This window comes from Paralichthys olivaceus, chromosome 8 (genome assembly GCF_024713975.1).
Source record: "Paralichthys olivaceus isolate ysfri-2021 chromosome 8, ASM2471397v2, whole genome shotgun sequence".
Lineage (NCBI taxonomy): Eukaryota > Metazoa > Chordata > Actinopteri > Pleuronectiformes > Paralichthyidae > Paralichthys > Paralichthys olivaceus.
This window is the reverse complement of record NC_091100.1, coordinates 7460942-7480173: the sequence shown is the minus strand read 5'-3', so window position 1 is coordinate 7480173 and position 19232 is coordinate 7460942. Positions and strand designations below refer to the sequence as shown.

Below are 19232 nucleotides of genomic sequence, written 5' to 3'. Positions count from 1 at the left end.
TTTGTATCTGTACATTCACATTATCTTAGGACCCTATATACTTTGTACTCTCTTTAGGGAGAGCAGCAACTATTCTGAAGAGAAAAATGTGAACACACTTTTCTTAGGTTGTGAACAAATACGCTGTAAATTTCTATGACGACAGCTCCCTCCCCCCTTGCAAGTGCAGTTTATTTCCAGTATAACAAATGCATACGGTCGTAAATTACAAAAAAAACAGTTAAGTCTTTTCTGAGGATTTGTCTTTAACAACATTGTCATCAATCTAGGAGCAGTTTTCTAAAAGACAAGATTTCCCTGCTGATGTCAAACGTAAAGATACCATTTTGATAAATTGGAAAATACTCTTTAACTCCACAACAACAGTCAGTGGATCATTTCAAAATTCCATAGTGACTATTGTTTTGACTTGGCCGGTTGAATATTTCCAGTTTTTGTGTTTGCTCATTTGCACTTGTTTGTTATATTTTAAAAACTCATCATTGGTTGTTACATTTTCTGACACACACATTTTGCTGTATGGCTCATGAGTACCATGACTCATTAGTTTGTATTGTAGATTTCATTTGTTTGTCTTTGCCCCGTTCAGTGCATTGTTCAACACTTTAGAATATTATAACATGTATTCTAGTGTTGATGAAGTACAATCTACTTGTTTTGCGGTTCCCTTGCATCTGGAGCCACATTCTGTATTCTTTTCTCCTCTGCAAACAGCACCTCAGCTTTCCTTAAACATGATTATAATTTCAACACCACACAGAGGATATCAATTAACCTCAGTGGTCAGCAGTTGAAACACGGCAGCGCGCCGCTGGTTTCTGCCTCACTGCCTCAGGCCGCTGGCTGACTCACCTATGTTTTAACAGCGGTGAGGAAAGAGGGTGGAGGCAGGAGGGGGAGGGAGACAATCAATAGCAGATCAAAGTGTTTTAGCTTACCTTGGGCTGCAGTGAGAGTAAGGCATTGTAATCAGCAAAGACACTGTTTACTCGCCAAGCCTTCCCAAGGGGGAGGGGAGGACTCCAGGCGCTGGGTAGGCTCGCTGTGGTACTTTCTACAACCTATCTGAAATTAGAGAGGGAAATAGAGGAGAATGATGTAAACCAAGGAGCTGCTTTATGTTTCCTTGCTTTTCACAGAGCAATGCAGAAACGTATACTTTAGAAGATTTGATTATTATGTGTGTTTTAACTTAAAACAGCAGCTGCTTCCTTAAATTGATCTGGTGATGGTGAAAGTACAGCTATGATTCAAGCCTAAATGCTAATATGAGAATGATGACAGAGCTAACATGTGGAGGTTAAGATGCTATAATGTTTACCATGTTCGCCATGTTAGCTGCTAATTAGCAGTGATCAGACAGCAAAAGCTGGGCCTGATGGCCAGATCATTAGTTTTGCAGGCAGAGCTGTGTCTCAATTCTGGGGCCGCATCCTTCGGAAGCTGCATTTGTAGACTAGTTACTTCCCAGTGGCACGACTAGATTGTCCCATTCCCATAAATGTGGCTGACAAATGTGTCCTTCAACCCCCGAGCAACAGAGGCTTCACTGGGTGGATCCTTCCCGGCCCAACATATCTGAACATATCCCATGATTCATTGCGCTTCAGTGACAAACAGTTTTTCAAAGAAGTTATGGCGAGGCTAAAAACATCAAATAAGTACTCAACAGCTAACGGTACACATGTTAAAAATACATCTTTTCAACATCAATCAACCGGAGAACTTTTTTGTCTGTAGCTTTGTTGCTAGGTGACTGCTGTAGGAAGACCAGACCAGTCTCATTTCAGTTTGGCCAACGCAGTCTACACAGACGTTGTAGGACGCAGCCGATGTAGACCGTGTTCTCTGAAGGATGTGGCCACTCAATTGAGAAACAGCTTGTATATGAAGATGGACAACATAGCAGCTCTCTAATATTTGTATTCATAATAACTTTATTGCCCCCTGGTGACTGGCTGCAGTATAGGTCATAAATGACCCTAGTGCAGGCAGCACCCGTATCTGGGATTTTTTGGTGTTGTTTTTGTACACTGGGAGGAAGTGAAGCGTGTTGTCCATCTTTACATCCAGTCTATGATTTAGAAAGTTTTTCGTCATGAGCATAAGACCGGTTAGTTTGGATTGATTGTTTATCTTAAAATAAATAATGAGAATGAAGGAGAGACTACAAAGAAGGAGAAAACCAGGTGGCCTCATCCTAGTGATCCACAACCATTGAGCAGTCATCTGGCTGAATGACATTGACCCATGACACCAACCTCCCTCCACTGCCACATCCTCCGAGCTGTAAAAAGCATGTCTGAAAAGAGGAGGGTGGGGGCAGCGAGGGAGTGAAATGGGACCGAGGAAGAAGAGCTGGAGGAAGGGTGTTATGCTGAGTGTCCATGGAGGAAAGACCAAAGTGCTAAGATTTGTGAATGAACGAAGGGATTGACTCCTCTGTTGGCAAGTGTGTTTCCCCCTCTTTGGTTTTCAGTATTTCCTGCTGCCATTTCTGACATGTGTCCTCTCTCGGTCACGGGGGTTGCGCCTGAATTGCTGCTTTCTCTCTCCCTGAGCTGAAGTGACCACACACCACACGTGTCACAGGCCTTCCAGACAGGGGAAACCAGCAGTGATTTAGCAAACAAGCGCTCAATCAATGGTGCAGTGAAGCGTGTAACACATGCCAGTCAAAACCTATTACGTTCAAACAGCCCTCTTCAACTTCCACTCCACTGGTCCGACCCTTGGGCTGCGAGCCAAAGAGAGTGGCCAGAGGACAGACACGGTGTTGTGAAGTCATACACTTCAAAATGTTGCCTCAATGCCAAAGACTCATTAGGACTCATTAGTTGACATTTTTAGTATCTGGTATAAATCTGGTATTTTACCTTGTATATATTTATGGCTAAAAGAGAAACCTGACACATGATATCAGACACATTTTCTAAATTTATATCATTTTCAGGGATAAATCTGATCCAACAGTGTCATCTATAGTGGTACACATTCTCGTGCAGCAGAAATAATGTGGTAAAAACTTAAATTCTCATCTTGGCTCTGACAGAAACCAGGTTTATGTAGCACTAACTTGTATATTTGTGTGGAATGAATCATTTTGCCTCCCACAAAGCTACATTTACATTTGAAAATGAGTTCTATGATAAGGAAGCATTTCAACAAATGTGACTGCAAAACTCAGCAACAAATGTCCTTGGCTGGATTCAAACTTTATGCTCTATTTGTTTATGAAAGGAAGGGTTTCTGAAATATTTTAGTGTAAGTTAATATCTAACATGAATGAAACGCCTTTTTCAATATTAAATATTTCGCTAACCTTAAACCTGTCTGTGTTTTTTTGGTGAAAATCAGGAAAGTAAATATCTTATTAGTGTCTTAGTTACTACAGTATATTCTATTACAGTGATTCCCAAGCTTTGTGGCTTGTAAACATGATGCAACGTCTGCTCACCACTGCTTAAGTAGCATAATGCTTCTGTTCTCTTTTCCGATTTCAACAGACTGAAGAGGTAAAACAAAGAAAAAATAAAAAAAATAAATACAGATTATTTTTCATCGTTCTCATCTTGTTCATCTCTTTGCCCTTCACATTTATGCTGCAACCTTTTCAGTCCCAACTCCATTATGAGAACCATTGGTCTATACAAATTAAGATGCATCAATACATTATATAGATATTCCATATTCATCTCCTGAAGATATTATAGTGAACAGGAGTGTCTTCAGTAAATAGGCCTCTTTGAGCTTGATGCTAAACACACTGTGTGATGATGAACTCATTGCTCTGGTCTCTTTTCTTATTCCTGTCATTGTTGCTTTCTGACCCATCAGTACAAGAGGTAGGTTCCTGGCATCACCTTGTGATTTATACACGTGCATGTACACGTGCGCTTGTGCAAAACCACATTCACCCACCCACACATAGGCACACAAACATATGCAAGCAAATAAGAAGAATTTGAAACACGCAAACACACTCAGGATTACTCAGACATACACACACACACACACACACACACACACACACACACACACACACACACAGGCTGCAAGCAAGCAAGCCGGGTTTTTGTGTAGCGCCACATGCGAATGAGGCTAAAAGAAGTGAAATGAACCCTTTGAGTCAAAGAGGGGCTTGGGGCATGCTGCAGGCAGAGAGCTCAGTCAGAGAGGGAGCTTGGCAGGCAAATGTGCCTTCTGTTGACAGCTTCCACTGAACATCTAATGGCAAGAGATGGGGGCCCACAACCGCTTTCTTCCATGCCATTGGTTTCTCATTTCATCGCATTTAGTAGGGCGCCTCTGAGCGCATTTGTAAATATGTCAAGTCACCATTCATATTTTACAGTTATTAGCATTGTCTCTCGTTTTTTTTCTTCTATTTTTGAGCGATTGTTTTTCTTCTTCTTCTTTCCAAGGAAAGTTCTTTGTTTCTGCTCTTTTTCTATTCAGAGTTAGAGAACAGGGCTAGGCAGTGATGCCTTGGAGACTGGGTAGTTTTTTTTGGAGAGGGGGTTTATGTATTCTTTATGATGTGATATACAGCCTGGGAGAGGGAACATTGGGTAAGAACATACCAATGCCAGGCTACGTTCACAGCATGATATGAGGATGAAAATGATATGAGAGTATCTGAGCGCTTGCTCTCTTTCTGTCAGTACCTGAAGCTGCTATTGTACCTCGGCGGGCTATTGACATTTTCAAGGTGATATCGCATATTTTCTGATTTGCTTGTTTAGTAAAAAAAAAATAACAACAAAAAACAACATCCACAAAACAAGCTAAAGCATAAGTGGGTACCATTTTTGGGTTCAGTGAGTGAATACTTTTTGAAACAAAAAGATTTTAAAGTTGCACTAGTCCACAATTTATTATAATTGTTACAATAATTATAAATCTTTGAGAAATGTGAAAGGCATTGATTTTAGTTACAAACAGAACATCATCACCATGACTCTCCAGTTCCAACAAAATGTTTTACTGTCTTTCAGCTCACTGTTTTGGTTTTGGTGCAGTTTCACCATTCTCATCAATCTCATTTCCATACAGCAAAGTTAGAGACCTGCTGTTGAACACAGTGGAGCATTTAGCAGCTTAAAGGCCAGATAGTTTCCTCAGGGGGTGGTGGAGACCAAAACAGAGCCACTTTAATCCGTTTCCCAAGTAGCCAGTGGTACAACTCCAAATAAACGACTGCTGGATGTGTAAAGAGGCAAATGTTTGCCACCAAAACTTATAAGTTGACAACATGCAAACAAAAATCAAAAGAGTGACTGAGGGGACAGCAGTGAAAACTTGTTTCAGTAATCTTCACAAGGTAAAATTATCAAGAAAGATAAGCCATTTAAAAATGATTGCACAATTTAGTTAACATACTTTAAGTGACTGCTCGGATAAGTAATGTTGTGATCATTTCAATGTATCTTACAGCTAACGTCCTGATACAAGGTCACTAAACAAACTATATTGAGGCTTTTTATCAGCAAGTTTGTTAAAGTAACAATGTCACAAACACAACCTGAGATGTTCAGTCATCATTTAAATGTCCTCTGCTATCGTAGTGCAAACTTATGATTGTGAGATTCTTGGGGACTTAAACAGAGATTTTATGAAAACCTTGGTCTGCATGTTTTAACAGGCCTTGCACATTTCAAGTCACTTTCACTGTGTACAGTAAAGAATGGCATCATTACATGCAGGCCCCTCACCCTCAGCACTTGTCCTCTGTCTCACAACCTTTAGAAGAAAGGTCACATCACTGGCTATGCTCCAATTAATATTTCCCCCTCTACACTCTACATACATACATCACCTTGATGTACCCGGTGCTTTGAATGCACTGAAGGAAATGAAGCAAGAAAGTAGTTCTCTTAATGCTTGAAAATGATAAACATGTTGTTCCTTGGCTATCTAATTTGCTGTGATGGCATTAATCAGTGTTGCACGGCGGGCGACGGCAAAGCAGAAAGGACAAAATGAACCAGGACATTAGTCAACGAGAAGAATGATGCATTACCTGTTCGCTCATAAAGTCATTGAGTGGGCAAATTAGAGAAAGGACTTATTGTTCACATGACTTAGACTCCCTGTGTGAGCGTTAAACTACAGAACAAAAAAAAGACAGTCAGATACAAATGGCCTTTTTTTGCTACTTCTACACTCGGCAGAAACTTAGAATCCAAATACTTCTTTTCTTTAATATGATTTTCTGAAACATGTGATTGAGAATTTTTGGAAAATTTTCCACTGTGAGTTTTTAGTGTTTGAACAGTGATAAAAATAACTCAATAGTTCCCATCAAATAAATATGAATTGCTGACATTAACATTTTTAATCAAGAATTAAAACATAAACTTACCTCTGACTCAGAGTGAACAAACACGTCAACCGTTTACAGACTCCATCTATCGTCAGAAGATGTGGGATCCTCCATCCAAGTTCATGGTCTTCTCCATCTGTGACTGAAAATACAGTAATACCGTTGGTCAATACAGGCCACATAAATAAACCTTGATTTTAAATTCTTAGTTGAAGAATATTGCTGAATGTGGGAAAAAATGAAAACAATGGAAAATGTGCAGTAGAACATGATGCAAATTATGCAAATATTTTTTTTATCAAACACAAAAATATAAATACAGGTGACATGTTCAAAAGTATAGATTATTTCACAAATCCCCCCTCTAACCACGATTAGGCCAGGAGAGCTCACACATCAAATTCTAGATATTACAATAATCAATAATGATAATAATTGTTGGTTGCAGCCCTAAAACTATATTTTATATTCTCTTTAAATCCAACTGGAAAGTGTGTTGATCTAAATCTGTCACATTCAGCTCAATCGTACAGTCATTAACTGTTATTTTGTTTATTGGCCCTTCATCAAACTTTGATTACATCTGCCTTGAGAAATAAAATGCTTTCTTTCAGTAATAAAACACAAATCGTTTGAAATCTGATTACAAACACCTAATGTCCCCATTGTGTAGAAACTGCTACTGTCAAACTGTATTCAAAGATGAAGCAGAGAGTTACAGCCAATGTAGAAAGTTGCAGACGGTCGGGGAGAGGGAAGAGGCATTTACAGACAAAGGAGGAAGAAGAGCAGACACAGAGGAGGAAGTCATGGGGTAAACAGAGAGGGGGGGATTCAGTCCAGATTGGTGGATGGACAGAACTGGTGGTGGAGGGGGAGTAAGGAGGTTCCTGAGAGAGGAGGAGAGAAAGTGGGGGACAGAGCCAGACCTCTAACAAGTGATTATACCGAACGCACCCCCCTGCTTCTCTCCCCCTTAGGGCATGGGGACAAGAGAGCAGCAGGCTGGCAGTGTCTGCATGTGTGAGTGAATGCATGTGTGTGTTTATGTGTGTGTGTGTGTGTGTGTGTGCACGTGTGTGTGTGTGCACGTGTGTGTGTGTGCGTGTGTGTGTGCTCCCTGCCTGCTTCAGCATATTGTGCCCTCAAACACAAAAAGATGATTAGTGGGATTTTCTGTGGGCTGAACAGCATGCCTTTAAGACTGAGACAGCTGGTAAAGGATGTTCAAGATGAAATGGTCCTGGGGTCTCCTCGCAGCCATTCCACTTGAAGAAAAGACAGAAAATAAAAACTGTCTCTGGCCGACGTGCAGCCGCTCTATTCATGTGCTGCGCTACATATTCCGATGAAGCCAGCTCACCCAGGTAGCTGAGCGTGATCGCTGTGATGGACAGCTGGAGGTAAATGTAAACACATCTCTGTTTCCTTCACTTTCTCCATCACAAACACGCACATTTACGTCCACGCCATTATCTACACACTCACTGAGGTGTCCCTTTGGCCCGGAGGTTAAGCAAACATATTGACTTTAATCAAACTAAACACTTAAAGTCAGGCTTATATTAAAACAAGGGGTGAATCTCTGCATTCCCTCAAAGCTCATAAATCCAGCCAACAATATCTATTTATTCCTTTATGCAATATGCCTTTAATAAACATAGTGTCAGAGGGAAACCAAATCATCCGCAGCTGAGAGCATGTAAGAAAATCAATTAAAATGAAGTCACGGAGCCGGCTGCCCAATTGTCTGTGGCAGTTATTTGATATAATATAGTTAATACTACTGGCTGGGTAAATTAACACAATTTTGCCAGAGTAGACTAGAGTGTGTCTGTGCGTGTGTGTGTGAGGGTAAGGGGGAGGTTTGAGGGAGGGCACTTCTCGGCACCCAAGGGACTTCTGGGAGTCAGAGTAATACAACACTTGAAGTAAACAATAGCAGTGGCTGACCAGAGAGGACCTCAGATGCTCACTGAATCTAGTAGGTTACAATTAAAGCTCAGACACATTTGCACTTGTTCTACACATTGTGCAAGAACCAAAGAAACAATCATGTTTTAGATCCCCCCCAAAAAAGTGAAATTTTAAATCGTAACTTGAATAATCATCAGAATCTATAGGAGGTGAAAGGTTTAGTCTGTGAACCTTGATTTTTGCCAGCATACATCATTAACTCATCTGGTGGTGAAATAAATAACGTACCATAACTGTGTGTCCACTTCAACCAGTCCAGTTGTCTCCAATAATGACTTTCTTTTTTTGTGTGACAGTTATTTTGTATTTGTCTCTGAGTGCTACCAATATGTAACACAAAATGGACACAGAAAAACGGTTAGCCTGGTTGTGAACTAAGGTTAACAAAGTTTCGGCATCTTTAATTATTATATTATATCACTTTTGTTTCATTGTTAGCATAGAGAAAGAGAACAAACAACAGTGAGTAGTTTCCAGGTAAACAACAGGAGCCATGTTCCAATTCAGATGCTCCATTCTTCAGAGGATGCATTTTGAAGACCACACTAGGCCGTCCCATGTCAAGGCTCATCAAAAATGTCCGACAAATGTTGCCTTCTATTCCCAACCAGACAATTCACTGTTCTGTGGTAAGCTAGCCATGCCCACGAATCAGGTGGCTTGGCTCTGCTTAACTGCAATGAGCGTCCCTGCTCAAAATAGCTAAAGATGGACTGGTAAGGAGCTAGCATGACAAGCTGTTGAGGCGTATAGGAAATCCTCCATAGACCAGACTGTCGCATTTCAGTTAGGCTTCGTAGACTGCGAGTCCTTTTAAAGGATGCAGCCTCTCAATTGTGGCACAGCTGGAGACCACAGAAGGTTCTCAGCCAAGAAGTAGTCTGGTAAAACTGTTGCTTTTACTTTGAATTTTCTACAGATTAAAACAAATACACTATAATATTTTAATTAGTTAGCTTGAAGATCCTGGTTAATTGGTTTTATTACCTTTGAACCAGAAATAGCTGTTCCCCCTTTTCCAGTCTTTCTGTTCAACTAAGCGAACCAGTCGGTCGCTGAAGCATTATATTTAATGGAATAACAAGAGAATAGTCTCATATTTTCAAGAAATGCTGAACTTCTTTTAGTTTATGTCAAAGAGGACAAGAGCTGAGAGAAACCAAAGTAACATCACAGAGGATATACGACTCTCTGTAACTTTAATGTTTGTAAAAATAGCCATCGGGCTGTGTGCTTTGTACTTTCAGAAACACAAACAGAGTGGTCAGTCTTGCACAAAATAAATGATTCAGGTGATTGCCTCCTCCTCAGGTTTGGACAGGTAGCTAGCAGATAGCTTGGTAGTCGTGGAGTGCAACCGTCACACGGGCGAAGACCAGAAGCGGAAGGTCATAAGACTTTCAACCGCATGCTATAGTAATTTAAGCTTCTTTTTGTGTCAAAGTAATATCAACACAACTGGCATATTGAGTATTGCCATTACTGGACAGATGTTATTATCAATTATAATTATTTTTAAAATGTATTTAATATTGGCGATAGGTAAAAAGTTTTTGATCTACTTTTTCTACCTGTAATAATTCTCCATCTTTTCCTCACTCCATCTCTCTCAGTCCCGAGCCACACGGCCAGTCATTGTTGGTGGTGCACTGTACTGTGATGCATGGACTCCAGTGGATCGTTTGTATGGTGTCGCAGAGGGATTGATTCTGGTGGTGGTGGCGGAGGTGGTGGATGAGAGGAGGGAGGGGTAGCGGGCAAAGGGGCGGCGGCCAGGCCCCCCACGGCCTGCTGGGAGAAGGAGCTGGAGCCAGGCGCTGAGCTGGAGGGCGGTGCTGAGGGTCACAACACATTGTTCTCCCCTCTCAGCCCGTCTGAAACCTGTCACACACATGTAATGGATGGTGAAAGAAGGACTGTGAAGAAAAGAAAGGGGGAGGAAGTGAGAAAAAAGAACAGTCAGATGCACTTTTGAGTGTTTTTCTGTGACTGTGACAAACGAGGGATCAATCGGGCCTTGAGACATTACACATAAGATGAAAGCAGAGCATCTGTCTTCAAAAATAGATAGAAAACATCTGTGAATCAGAAACAACAAACCCTGTGCACTTTGTTTATTGTTAACCATTATTCACAGCATACTGTCAGTTTCCATTTGTTTGGTCAGCATTCAGTGACAAGGATTTTTGTTAAATTCTTGGTTTCTCAAATATCAGCAAATTGCATTGGTAAGGTTATGGTCATTTTAAATATTGAGGTTTTAGCAAATAAATAAGGTTACTGTTCCACAACTAAAATGTTAATGTTAAGTTTAGTTTAGTTGACTTGCATCTGCAGCCCACGGGCAGGTAGACACAAACACTCATATAACTAATGCAAATAAAAAAAACATTCTGAACATTAATCACAATTCTATAGATCAAATCATGAATAATTATTTTAATCCTTACATCCAACACACATACAACTGTTCCTCAGCATCATGGAAAAAAGTTTGGAGATCTACAGTCTTTGTAAGGTTTAAGGGAGCTTGTTCGTTGTCTTAAAGATCCGAGATAATAAAGGGATTTGACGTTGTCTTCTAATAGTTGAGCCTGAAGCTAATCTAAGTCGTACAAAGGTTTTTCAGTGAAGGTTCAAAACTGTGAGTTATTTTAAACACTGCACTTCCTGCAGCAACACGGAGAGAAACAAATTATTATCACTATCGTTACTTTACAAATACTGTATAAATCCTTGAATAGAAACAGGGGCAAGTTAACATTCACTCTGATGGATCACCTCTTTCTAGAAGAGATTTTTATATCGATGTGAACTGGAACCAGCGGCAGCCTGGGAGGAAATGCACGGTGTGTGCTGTGTTTCTGCCAAGCTGGACTTGCTGTGAGTGAGTATGTTAAGACAACAGCAGCCAGCAGCTCGTCCTCCTCCAGTGGATCAAAAGGTGACAAAGGCTGAACAACTGCTGACAGATCCGATGGTCCTGAGAGTATCCCCGACACAACACGTCTCATCAGCAGCCCCAAAATGAAGACATGGAACAGGACACCGGATGACAGAAGCTCCCTCGGTATGTGTATGCATGTGTGTGGGTGTGTGTGTGCTACATCTGTGCGTGTTGGTGCGCAGGGCAACGTTGGCACTGTGGACCTTGCAGCTGTGGCACATCGCAGAGGCAGTGTTCTGCGTCGACATCAAGGAGCCGTGGGTGAGTTCAACATGCAAATGATAGCGGATCAGTGAGGCCGGCCGCTGTCTGCACTCTGCTGTGAGCAAGTGAACAAAAAGAAAAATCCCTTAAGCACAGCCATATCATACGATGACAATATCTGTCAGAGAGAGTGACGTGACACCCTGAGATGCATCACATGGCTCGGTGTGTAAATGTTTAGTCCGTTTCTCACTTTCCTTCCTCTCGCACTCTTTTCTTTTGCCTGGAAACGTCGTCCGGGTTCCTTTCTGAGGTTCATTTCAAAGGGGGCATGCAACACAAAGGCAATGAAGCTTAATTAAGACACTTTAGTGAGCGATCACAGTGGGCAGATGGCTTTCTGTAGTGGATCCAAGCTCAACCACGGGACACTGTGGAGTTGAAAAGAACTGCCAAAGGGGGCACTGTGAGTGGGCTTTCCTCTTCCCCAGCCAAATGGGAGAGGGGTCGAGGGGAGGATGGAAACGGGGGATGATAAGTGAGAAGGGTGAGGCATAAAAAAGGAGACCACCCTGAAAAACGAACCTGTCGTGAGGATTGATGATAAAATGTATGGAGTAAAAAAAAGACATCCCAAACATGAAGAAGAACAAGTCTGATGTTGTCTTGTCTAAATGTCTGACCAGGGAGCTCAGGGTGCTGTGGGATTTTCAGGCCTCCGTGTAAACAGTGTTTCCACTGTCGTCACTGCTCTCTCTCAGCCCTGTAAGATAGCATCGCATGGCATGTCTCGTTTCTCGCTCAGTGTGTTTGTCAATCCTCAACTGGCCCTGCTCCAGCAGCAGACAGATCAGAGGATTATGTAAGCTGGAGGGGCCTTGAGCTAAGTGTGCTGAGAGTTACTCAGAGGTGTGATTTGACAATCTACGTGCCGAACCATCACCCAGCCCTCAATATATGCAATAGACGTTAGTGATCACATATCCAGAGGGGTAGAGCAGGCGAGAAAAGAAAGCAAACCGGTATTTTTGTTCTGTTTGCTCTCAGCGCTCTCCTTCTTCTCCCGTGTTGCAGTTTCATTTATGTGAGTTGAAGGGAGGTGGGATGAATGAAAGATGGAGAGAAACAGGTGAAAAGCAGTTATTCATCTTCAAGGAAACTGAGCTGGGACTGTAAAGAATGTTTTTTTTTGTTTAAAAGGTAGTGTGGCACAAATAAAATAGTGCAGATTATTTTTTCTTTAAATCGCACTGTTGTATACTAGATTGTATTATCATCTATAGGTTTCTATTGTAGCTCTAATTTAGTATTTTATCTGTTTTACTATGCATCCACAAACGATCACTACCGGAGACTTGGTGGCTTGCAGTGTGCCTCTTGATAAACCGAAGACAAGATTCACACAGAACAACAACATGCTACAAGGATAAAATAAAATGGACTGGATACACTTACAGTTAGGATTTTAGAACTACAAGTTGTCCACACTGCCCCAATACAACCCAACTAAGGCAAATGAAGCAGCAATGCTAAAAAGAAAGAGCTGAGAGAACTGTTTGACTCATGGATTGGTCGATGGATAGAAAGACAATGTGAAAAAGTTTAAAGTTTAAAGTTAAACTGTAACATATCAATCCCCAATGCTTTGATATGAAACATCATCGAAGGTTAGACAACAAGTGTATTTTATTTTTACTGTATAGTAATGGGAATGTTCTATTCATTAATATCTGCAGGCCATCACCCCCCAAAAAATACAAATAATAATGATAATAATAATGATAAATATATGTAAATAAATCTAAAAAAATCAGATCCCAGATTAATGTGACATCAACTCATTGAGTTTACTTGTGTAATATTATGTGTAACCCTAATGTTCTCCACTCCTTAATGTTGGTGAGCAGCTGAATGATCAATACCCAACACTTGCCAGAAACACACTATATATCCTGTATATATGCATATGTGTGTATTGGTGTATTGTTTGTTGATGCAGAATGACTGTTGTGACTTGAAACTCCCCTTTGAAGTGTGTGCGGTGACAAGCCCCTGAGCTGTGGATGAATGGATGAACATGGGCATCGGCAGCCCTGCCAGCGTGGTGCCCATTCCTTTGAAACAGCCAAGGTAAACGTATGCACCGCGCTATTTCCATCCCTCCGTGGCTGTCAACCTAAATCTGCCTCCCCAACTGGTCATTTTTATCACTTGCCAAAGCTGTCAGCTCGTGATAAACTTTTAAGTTAGTTTTTAAATTTCATTTCCCTAGAGTCACACCGAGCACGAGTCAGCCAGAATTTGCAATGAATTGCCCAGGGGCAATAATGTTTTGTTTTTTTCCCCCACCACACCCACGCACACAGAAAAGAAACAAACAAAGTGGAAAGAAAAAAAATAGGGGAAGAATTCTACACAGACATTGGGGCCGAGCCTACAGACATTCAAACACAAACACATGGTGCATGCTACACACAAAGCAGACTCACACAAAGCAAAATCTATCTATGTATCTGTCTACCTACCTGCCTACCTACCTACCTACCTACCTACCTACCTACCTACCTCCCTCCCTCTATCTATCTATTTATCCATCTATCTATTTGTATGTCTGTGCAGGAAGAGCTAGGTGCTTGTAATGGCAAGGCAGCACTTGTTAGAGAGGTAATATCAGGGTATAAATAAATCCTCTGTATCACAGATGGGGGAAAGAAAGAGAGTGAGCATAAAGAGAGCCATCCATCAGTCTCCCAGGGGAGCGGGACAAATTAAAGCCCATAAAAGGGCCTCATTACTGGGGGCAGCTCTCCTGTCTCAGCCTCCCTCATCCTTCCACATCACCTCTCCTACTCTCTCATGCTCTCTCTCACTCTCTCTCTCTCCTTCTATTTCTCTCTGTTACACACACACACAAAACAGCACCACTATCAGGGGGAAATTATACACATAAAACACCAAGAATCCGGTGCTGCTGCTAATATGTCCATATGACAATGTCCACGGGCACTCACTGATTCATTCCACACAATCGTGGCGGGCACACACACACCCACACACATGTTCTTTGCATAGTGTGTTTTAATTGATTGTTATAGCAGGTGATGAAACCACTTCACGAGTGTTTTTGTGCTTGGTTCTGAGCACCTTTTTGCTCATGCAGACTCATGAGGGCTCACACATTTGCATTTTAATTATTTTTACTTAGTGTTGTAGAAAGGTGCAAAACACAGAGCAATTTAACCTTGGTACCCAAAGAAAGACTTAATGATGGTTTTATGAGCCCATAATGTTGCTTTTTCCATGAGAAGAATTACAATGTCCTCAACCAGACGAGGAGAAGCTCAGTGAAAAACATTAGATATTGTAAAATGTTTCATCCATAATAAAGTCGGTTTTTATTGTTCCACAAAAGCTTAAAATAATTTGTTCAAGGTTATAAAAAGATTGTGACTTGAGTTAAATATTAAACTAATTGTATCTGGTGCTTCAAATCAGACTTAATTTTTTTAACATTTGCCACAACCAGGATCTTTAAACAAATGTGCTTTGAGGGGTCAAATCCATACAAACACACAGTTGCTACAAGCAGATATTGTTGCAAAAGCAAATGTGCGTTGTTAACCAATTATTTGTCGTTCTATTTTCCATTCAGTGCAAACATTTAGCAACTTTGCTACATTCGTAAAAATCATGATGAAATGTTTATATTGAGAGTTTTTTATTTCTGCTAAATGTTACCTGCAAAATCAATGTTTAAAGTGAAAGTATCTGCAACATGTTTCTAAAATGTAAATATTTCTACAATATCGGTACCTAGCATTGATTCGATTGGATTAGAACTCATCAACGTATGTGACACCAGCAAATTTATGACAACGGATTCTCCAGTTGAGTACTGAGTCAAGCCTCACTGAACTTTGAATGAACAGGTGAACAGCTCTCTGTGCAGCAGTGGTGGTGCAGCTTCAGCAGTATCACCACGGGCCAAGCAAACAGGCATGTTTAAAACCGGAACTGCACTAGAACAACCCAAACCACAATCTCTCCTAACCCAAATAGCTACACTGCATACTTGAGCACAAGAAGACATATATATATATATATATATATATGTGAGGATATGTCAATGTAGGCTAAAGTAGATATTTTTATCTTTTTTACCTTAGGATTCAAGAGGAGAAGAGCGACCTGCAGTGAGATAAGCAGTGATAAGCAGGGGGGGCTGTTGAAAGCAGCTCTGGGACCCTTAGTACAACCAAGCCCCACCAGCAACCCCCCCCCCCCCCCCCCCCACTCCACCACTCCCCTGTTGTCTCCCTCAGAAATTAGCCTCCAGACTAAGTACAGAGTTATGAGAGGCATCTTATTTCATTATAGGCACTATGTAAATAAAAGAAATTCGTCATCAATACGGGCAGAAGTATCTGCTGAATCCCATGAAATCCCTGACATGAATTATTGACAGTCTAATGGGACTGAGAGAATGGTGCTGGAGTTGAAGCCTGAGAGCAACCGTGGTGAGAAGCTTTAATATAATATCTATTTCTGTGTCTGACGTGTAACCTTCCCCCTCCAACCAACCTCCACACAGTCCCTGACGAACCGGCATCACAGCGATCACCTCTCCATCCACAATAACTAGCATGGAAACACGCCAGCACCTCGGAAATCCAGCGAGCAGCCTCGCCATAAATGTAAATCACTGCAGGTTGAGTTAGCTGGCCACGGGACTTGGAGGGCACAATTAAAACAGTGAGTGAAACTCTGTGCCTGTTTACTCTCAGAAACCTTGTCAAATTACACTTTGACGTCTCATATTACAGCAGCCTGAAACGAGAAGGGTTGATGGGATCTAAATCAGAGAACACTAGATGAGATGGTATAGCTCTTGAGGGGATTCATTCCAGCATTCGCCCGCGGAGACGCTAGAAAGAGGCCTATGTAACATCTCACTTTATTTTCCTCAACGCAATGTGAGGCCCCACTTTCTACTTTTGTCTTTCAGCTCAAATTCACACACAAACTGCATACTCAATGATTATTTGCATTAAATTATTAATATGCCAATGGTAACTGTGCTGGGCTTTGGAGTTGGTGCAACCAGCGCACATTCTTTCAAGATGAACATGGCAAGAAGGAACTTCAGAGCTGGTAGCCCTCATTTAAATCAAGTAAGAAAAGAAGACACTATTGATTCCATGCTCTCTCCCACACATTGGTTTGGCTTGCCTTCCAAAAGATTATTTTTTTGCAAGGGGGGTCCCCATAGAGCTCAAAACAAAGAGGACAGACTTGTTTGAGGGTAATACTCTTGTGCACAGCGTGAGGCATGCACTAACAAGAAGGAGCAGACTGGAAAAAAAACAAGATGTTGCAAACTTTATCCATAGTTGTGAAGCTTCTACCTATGTGGCCGCACAGTCAGGGACAAAATATAAACAATTCACACAATGACAGGACAGCCGTATCTTAAAATATGCTTTGCCGAATCGTCACACCAAGAGAGGCCAATTGCCAACAACACAGTCGCAAACTTCAGGTATAATAATACAAAAAAAGTAGGAATAAAAACAAAAATAAGGCACAAATTCCTCCCATCACCACGGCAGTATTTTTGTGATTTAACCCCTTCAGAGTTAGACATTTTTCAAAACAACCAAGGATCACTTTTCCGTCATCTTCACAGTAATGCAAACAGCAAAGTTTGAAGGTGCGGTACGAGACAAAGCCAGAGTCTGACTCGCTCAGCTCACGATGAAGAGAAAGGAAAGAGACACAAACTCTGGAGTCTAATTGATGGTGCTGCTGTGACTGCTGCCCTTCAGAGAACAAGAGCTTATTATTCGCTCGTTGATGATTTGACACAGTTTGATCTGCACATACCCAATTGCAGGGCTTCGGCATCGGGGGTTTGTTTACGGATTGATTGATCAAAGAGCCCCCGCATGTCTCTTTGTTTGTTTCATGTATGCATACAGAGGGACAGTTTGGCTTTTATTACCATACTGCAAAAAGTGTAATTTCTCAGTCCATTTGATAAGCTCTGAATTGATTTAGAAAACACCTTGCTTTGTGAGAGGACTGAGCTTGACTTTCTGCACTGTACAGTGTGTTAGTTTACACAGTGCGCTCATCATGTGTGTTTTAATCTCAAAGAAAATCAAGTTCAGAGTGAACAATAGACACACAAACTCCAGCAATGATGCTCAAAAACATCATTCGAGGTTGTGATAAAGCAGGATTATCTTTTTAAGAGTTGCAACAACTTCCACGAAAGGATGCGGCTATAGCTTTATGACTGCCAAGGAGGTTATGTTTTCACCCCTGTCCGTGGGTTTAATTGTCTGTTTGTTTGTCAGCAGTATTACACCAACGGATTTCCACAAAACTTGGTGGAAGGATGGGAGATGAGCATAAAAATCTTTGATTCTTGACGGGGATCCAGACACGGGTGAATCTGGGAAATATCTTAACAGTTAATCACTATTTTCAGCTGCAGATTGGCTGCTCTACTATACAGCAGGTCGGTCGTGAGGGATCAGCAAATCTGCTTTCAGACGTGAGCTGAACTCCGCAGCTCCTCCATATTTTCTTCGGAGGAGGAACGTGTCAACTCAAATGTCAGAGTGAGGGCCTCCGCAGTCTCTTTTGACTCTCTCTCCCAGACCTCCGAGTATAAAGTCAGTAGAAATCCAGGAGAAGTTGATGTGATGAAAACAAAAATGAGAAACATCTCAGCGGCGTCACACACGTAGAAGACACCGACAAAGAGGTCAAGAGAGTGCGTAGTGATAAAAGCTGACGTCGGTGTGTTATCAAAAAAATCATGTGATATCGGCAGCAGCGTTAATACATCGCATCCTGCCTCACTCTGCTGCCCCCGGCTGCTCAGCAACAAAATGCAGAGGATTTTTTGGCTGATGTGAACGCGTCAGTGCAGAGAAACTTTCTGCTTTATGCATGTGTGAAAGGCCAACTCTGGGTAAACTCTGCATGCACTCATTGACCATCAAGAGAATATATTTTATCACCAGATCTTAGCTCATGGTCATCACTTACGTATATAATACACACAACCAAACAAACATGTTTGAGCAAGGATGTAGACCACATGTCAGTGTCTGTCTCTGAAGTGCACACGCACACACACACATAGGCAACAGACAGTTGTACTCGTATACCATGAATACTGCATGTATACAGTATGTTTAAAACACAGTTTACAGAGGATTACAACCTACAGATGCTTCCTGCTGTCAGGGCTTTGGGGAACTGCACTGGTGTGGTTTGTACAACTGGCTCTTCATAAAGCATTTAGCAGTCAACATCCATGTGAAGTGTTTACTGTACTCACAGGGAGAGAGAGAGAGAGAGAGAGAGAGAGAGAGAGAGAGAGATTAAATAGATGGACAGAACAGTTAGAGGGGTATAAGCAGAGGACAGAAGATACTGGCTCAGCTGACTTCGGTTATTAGTTTATTATCCATTTATTCAGTCTTGTATTTTGTTGTTGTAGCTCTCTCTGTGTTGCTCTCTCTCTCTCTCTGTGTGTGCGTGTGTGTGTGTGTGTGTGTGTCCTAGTCCAGGTCATTAGAGGCAACTTGCTGTGCCCTGATTTGTGCATTCACAGTATGTGAACACAGCAAGGGATCGATTAGTACTTTGTGTGGCATTTCACACAAGTCTCATCTCTCTGCCTTCATTTCCTTCTGCCACTGGATCAAATCTAAAGTTTATACTGTGTGTGTGTGTGTGTGTGTGTGTGTGTGTGTGGTGTTT

The 19232-nt window shown here is 41.5% G+C and overlaps 1 long non-coding RNA gene across 1 annotated transcript in view; it reads right to left on the bottom strand.

The window, feature by feature from the left end:
• Positions 1-19232, bottom strand: part of LOC109638256 (uncharacterized) — a 178336-nt gene that overhangs the window by 65500 nt on the left and 93604 nt on the right. Inside the window, exons 4-6 of the long non-coding RNA XR_011243928.1 lie at positions 9874-10183; positions 6365-6467; positions 939-1065 (exon numbers count right to left, since the gene is read on the bottom strand). This is a non-coding gene — a long non-coding RNA (uncharacterized lncRNA). The remainder of the gene's footprint in view (positions 1-938; positions 1066-6364; positions 6468-9873; positions 10184-19232) is intronic.